Genomic DNA, 6188 nt, shown 5'->3' on the forward strand with positions numbered 1-6188 from the left:
AGACCATGGTGTGCGGGTACCCACGGCCTGAAGTCCCCCACAGGCAACCTGTCTGGAGCCGCCACTGCCCTGTCATGAGGAGGAGCTGCCACCAGGTGGCAGCCTTGGGCCTCCCAGTCCTTTGGCTGTCTCTGGTCCTAACCCTTCATGTGGGAAAGCGAGTCCAGCACAGCCCATTTGTCACTCCACTTCCTGAGCCCGCCGTGTCCTCACATCCACCAGGGGATGGGCAGTCCCCCAGGTTTGCGTCTCGCATACCTGCTGACCCTCCCTGTCTGCCGCCAGGGTTGGGAGGGGCTGTCTCCACTGGGGGCCAGGCTATCGCCCCCTCAGACCAGGGTCCCCTGTCCTGGTACTAACTGTTCCCTTGGGCATGTCCGTCTGACCAGGCCTGCAAAGACTCTGCTCACGTTTCTTCTTCCCCTTCCAGTGCGCCGGGTCCTTCTGTGCCCCAGCCTCAGCTGCCACCTCCAGGAAGTCCTCCCTGATTGCCCACCCCAGCCTGTTCTTTAGGGGAATCCTGCAGGGAAGGTTGGGGAAGCAATCCTCAAAGTGAGGGCAGAGCCCAAGGGAGGCCCCCGAGACTGCAGATGGGGAGGGCAGCTTGGCTCAGCCTGGCTGTGTGTGGGACTGGGGACAAGCAGGTCACACCTATGCCCTGGGCTCTGCTGTTCCCCATCTGTCTGGCCGTTGCGTCTGTCTCCAAACTCTCCCGTTTGCATCTCTCTATCTGCCTCCTTCACTTTGTCTCTGTCCGTCTCTGTCTCCATGTCTGACCCTCTGGGACGCACTTTTAACAGGTGCGGAGACACCGGCCCCGGCCCCCAACCCTGTGATCTGCGCCCCCCGTCCCACAGCTCTGAGCGCTTTCACCAGCTTCAAAAGGCACATTAATTACTCTGAGGTCAGGAGAGACCCACGCTCTGCCATCCGGAGTTGGAACACGCCGCAGCCACCAGCCCAAAGGCCGCCGCCCCCTTGAGCAGGGAGAGGGGCTCTGCTGCCTCCGTCCCCTCTGCCTGTCAGGGCCCGCGCTGCACCCCGCGTTGGTGCAGAGTAATTGGCAGCCCCCCAAAGTTAATGCACTGTTAGCCGGGGGTTCTCCCCGGCTCAGAGCCGGAGAGGGGCCTGTCAGCGAGAAATGAAAGGCGCCAGGTCCCAGCTGGTGCTCGGCCTGTGTGCGTGTGTGCGCGTGTGTGCGGGTGCCTGGGAGCTTGCGGGGGTGGGCAGTGGCTTCCTCCACCTCTCCCACGCAGACACAGGCACAGGCACAGGCACAGGCACCAGCAAAATACAACCTTGTAGATACATGCTAAGCAACGCGGACAGTTCCATGAATGGGATGCCCGCAGCCCCGCGGGACACGCGATCACACACATGGGTGTGGCCTGCTCAGATCCTAACCCCACGCGGGGGAGTGTCTCAGACCCATGCCCCCCACCCTTGCCCCTCGGTGTGCCCACTGGACAAGCAGCATGTCAGGTCCCTGCCTCTGGGTGGGGGGGGGGTCTCTGCTTCAGGAACGGGTCCAGCCCAGGCTGGAGTCCAGTGGACTCACTGCTCGGCTTCTCCGCTTGTGAAATAGGGACGGGTGGGCGCTGGGGACGTGGCCTCAAAGGCGGGATGCATTGGGTTCCTTGCGGCGCCGGCTTGTGCCCGCAGCTTGGGGCCTGACATTCGTCCTGGGGAGATAAGAGACAGGGCTCCTCTGCCACCCTGGTGCCAGGGTGCCCCAGGGATGCAGCCCCATGTGCCAAATCATAGTCACTCAGGGGTTGGCAGGCGACGGAGGGCTCTGTGCCTCTTCTGGGGGTGCTAAGACCCCTGTACCCTCGATTCCCCACCTCCAGGGATCTCACCCCCAGGTGTCCATCTCCTCTGTGGGGGGCCTGAGCCACCATTGCCCCCACATCAAGGCCACTGACATCCCCGTCCCAGGCCAGCCAGCCCCTGAGAAGCACCCAGTGCTTTGCTGTGGGGCACAAAGCCACACGTGGCTATTCACGTTACTTCATTAAATTACATAAAACTGAAGGTCCAGGGCCTCAGTTACCATGGGGAGAGGTCCTCAGTCACCGTGGGGAGAGGTCCGGGTCCTCAGTCACAGTGGTCCTCAGTTGCCGTGGGGAGGGGTCCTCAGTCACCGTGGGGAGAGGTCTGGGGCCTCAGTCACTGTGGGGAGCCAGAGGCTCCTGCTCTGGACAGCGATTGGTGGGAGCAGGGACATTTCCTTTGTCTTGGGAAGTTCTGGATGCTGGTGGTATCTGGACACTGGAGAACAGGTCTGTGTTCAGGCCCCGGACCTGAAGGTGGGATGAGGGAGAGAGGAAGGAGGAGGAAGTGGAGGAGGGAGGGGACAGAGTGGGAAAGAGAAGAGTGTGAATGGAGAGGAAGGATGGGAGGAGGGAGAGAGGAAGGAGAGAAGGGGAAGAGGAAAAGGAGGAGAGAGAGGAGGGTGCAGAGGATGGGGGAAGGAGGGAGAGGAGGGTGTGAAGGGGAAGGAGGGAGGAGGGAGGGGAGGGTTGGGAAGGGGAGGAAGATGTAAAAGGAGAGGGACAGAGGAAGGAAGGGGGGGTATTAAGGGGAAGAGAGTGGGAAGTGGGGAGGAAGGAGGGGAGGGTAGTATGAAGGGGGAAGGAAGGAGAAGGGAGGGGAGGAGGGTGGGAAGGGGAGGAAGGAGAGAGGGAGGGAGGGGAAAGCTGTGAAGGGAAGGAGGGAGGGGAGGAGGGAGGAAAGAAGGGAGGGAGGAGGGAGGGGAAGGTGTGAAGGGAAGGAGGGAGGGGAGGAGGAAGAGGAGGGTGTGAAGGGAGGAGGGAGGGGAAAGGTGTGAAGGAGGGAGGGGAGGAGGGAGGGGAAAGCTGTGAAGGGAAGGAGGGAGGGGAGGTGGGAGGGGAGGAGGGAGGGAGGACAGTGTGAAGGGAGGAGGGAGGGGAGGAGGGAGGGAGGAGGGTGTGAAGGAAGGAGGGAGGGGAGGGGAGGAGGGAGGGAGGGTGTGAATGGAGGAGGGAGGGGAGGAGGGAGAGAGGAGGGTGTGAAGGAAGAGCGAGGGGGAGGGTGTGAAAGGAGAAGGGAGGGGGGAAGGTGTGAAGGGAGGAGGGAGGGGAGGAGGGAGGGGAGGAGTGGGAAGGATGGGAGCTGGGGAGGAGGGGGGAGGGTGTGGAGGGAGGGGAGGAGGGAGGGAGGAGGGTGGGAGGGGAGGAGGGAGGGAGGAGGGTGTGAAGGGAGGAGGGAGGAGGGTGTGAAGGGAGGAGGGAGGAGGGAGGGAGGAGTGGGAAGGATGGGAGCTGGGGAGGAGGGAGGAGGGTGAGCTGGGAATGGGGCTGTGTGCCTGCTCTTTTCCACCACTGGCTGCAGGGGTTGTGGGAATCTTGGGTCTATGGCTGGATGGGGGCGGGGATTTTCATGTTACCCACTGGAGAAAGGGATACATTTTTATTTTCAAGGACAGTGACCCAGCCCAAGGGAAACGCCCCTGACCCCTGGGGCTAAGTGCAGACCCCAGCTCAGTGCTTCGCAGGTGGGGCGATGGACAGCGGTCGGGCTCCTGCCCAGAGTGGAGCCTGTGACCTGCCCAGGCCCCAGCGCCCCGTGACCCCTGCCGCCTGATCCTTGCCTGGCTGAGATGGGGCTTCTGAAGGCTGCTGGCACCAGGGCAGGCAGCGGATTGGGTCCAATTTATTCTGTAATGAGAAATTCTCCCCGCATATTTTTAGCTTCCTCCTGGCGTGGCGGCCTTTGAAGGCTGAGGGGCTGTGGGACGCTGATCCCAAGCCCTGTGGCCTGGCCCTGTGGGCAGTGGGTGCTGGGCACAGGCTGGACAAGCCCCTTCCTGAGTCTGGGTAGACCCCAGGCCCAGGAGTGCAGAGCAGGGGGCGGGGCCAGACCCCATCAAGCCCTGTACTGGCTCCAGACCAGGGGCTGAGGGCGACCCTGGATAACCCCTGACCTTGGCTGACCCCTGTTCCCAGAGTGAGCCTGATGTCCGATGCTCGGATCCACAGGAAGCTTACTCTAGAGTGACCTCCGGCCTCGGCCGTGTCCCCAAGCTGGCACAGCTCCCAGCCCAGGAGGGAACAAGGCTTCTTGGGCCCCCACAGTGGCCCCCCTGCGAGGCAGGGGTTTGCCAGGGCAGCCTCGCCAAGGGCCAGGCCTCGGAGCCGCCCTGCCCTCCCCTCCCGTCCCCAGGTCCTTCCTCTAGGAGCGGCCAGCGGGCGCGGGGAGGTTGAGTGGGGGACGCACCGCCTTTGTTCCCGTCCCTGCTTGGGCTCTGACCTTGAGAGAGAGACAAGAACAGAAGGAAAACGGAGCTTCTGCTCAAATCCGCTCAGCGGTGGCGGTGGCGGCGGCTCTCGCCTTGGTGGCCCCTGCATGCAAATGAGTGGCCCTGCCATGCCTGGGCGGAGGTGGTGCCCTTCCAGCTCCCACCTGTGCGGGTCCCAGTCCTGGTTTGAGAGGAGACCTCCTCCTCCCGACCCTGGTCCACCCCTCCTCACCCATGAGATCCCTTGAAGCAGGAGGGGATTTCTGATCCCAGGGTAGAAAGAAGCTTCCAGAACTCCCACTTTTGCCAGGTGGCATGCTGGGGCCGGGCACACCAAGACCCCAGGCTCACGGCTCCTTGTCCTGTGCATGGGTGCAGCCGCCGCACCTCTGCTCCGAAAGTGCTCACCTCCGGGAGTGGCCGTCCCCATCCCTAAAAGAGCCCTACCAGACCGAGCCGAGCTGCCGGGACGCTTCTCCAGCCTGCCTGGGCTGCAGAGCCTTGTGTGGCTAGAACCCCAGGCCCTCACGCCAGGGGCGCTGAGAGAGTCTGTCCAGAGGGCCTGGCAGATGACTTAGGGCCTGCGTCAGCCACCACCTGGGACAGGTTCCTGCTCTCCACTGAAGAGACACCCGGCCAGCCCTGGGCCTTCAACCTGGGACGTCTGTAGCGGGGTCAGGGGATGAGACCTGGAGCTCAGAACAGATGGGCTGAGCTCCCTGGAGGGGAGAGAACTGAGAACCTTGTCCTGGTAGGGACACTAGAGCACTGGGTGGGACAGACCTTTCTGGAAGAGCAGGATTTTAACAGGAAGAAAAAGTGGAAGGACTTCCCAGCAGGACCCAGCCTGAACAAAGGTCGGGTGGTGTGGCCCGCTAGGGAGTGGGGGGAGGAGGGCACGCAGGAGACACAGGACAGAGCCCACCGCGTCTCAGAGTTGTGGGGCGGTGGTGGGTCCTGTCCCCACCCCACCTTGCTGGGGCACAGGTTAGCTTGCCCATCTCTGGGTTCACAGTCCCTGCTAGGAGTTTGGGTAATGCCTCACACAGGGACCTTCGGGTCCAAGGGCTGTTGGTGCTTGCACTGCGGTTCCCTCTCCTGCACTAGCCCTGGTGAATGAAACTAATTCAGAGAGGTACAACACGATCTGGGCATCGCCAGCAAAGTCCAGCCGGCACTTGATGACAGCCTACCGTCCACAAGCTCAGAGTCTGGTGAGGGAGGCTGTGGCATGAATAAGGGCAAAAACAGAGGGCCAGGTGCAGTGGCTCACGCCTGTAATCCTAGCACTTTGGGAAGCCCAGGTAGGAAGATTGCCTGAGCCCAGGAGTTCAAGACCAGCATGGCCAACTTGGCCAGACCCTGTCTCTATAGATTGGAAAAAAGACAAAACAGAGGCCAGGCCCCCAGTTCCCCGCCTGTGTCAGCCTACCGGGAGGAGAAATCACTGGGCATTCCCCAAACAGATCAGACCCCGGGCCTTTGCACAAGCTGTGCCCCCGGGCAGCGGCCCTGCCCTGCCTGCAGGATTCCTGCGTGATTTGCTGTCGGCCAGGGCTTCACTTTGGGCTTCTTGGATCCCATCCCCAGCTGCTCACACTCCACATTGGTCCACCTACTATTCGCCCGGCACCCTTAGGGCTGAGGTAGGGACTTAATCCATCCCCAGGGAACAGCGCGGGTCCCAGGAGGCGACTCCCAGGAGGGCCCCAGGGAGGTCGCAGCCCAAGCAGCTTTGGACTTCGGCCAGCGCCCATCTGAAACTCTGCCCCGGCCCCCACAGGGAGGCTGGAGTTGGCCGAGCCCGATTTGGGACGCGTGCGTCGGGGTTGGTGAGGCTGTGGATAGCGCTGGAACCGGGCAGGTGAGAGGCCCGGGACTCAGGGTCGGGCCGGGTGGAGCGCGTGGGGACGCGGGAGGCAGGGTA

Source organism: Pongo pygmaeus, chromosome 20, assembly GCF_028885625.2.
Source record: "Pongo pygmaeus isolate AG05252 chromosome 20, NHGRI_mPonPyg2-v2.0_pri, whole genome shotgun sequence".
NCBI lineage: Eukaryota > Metazoa > Chordata > Mammalia > Primates > Hominidae > Pongo > Pongo pygmaeus.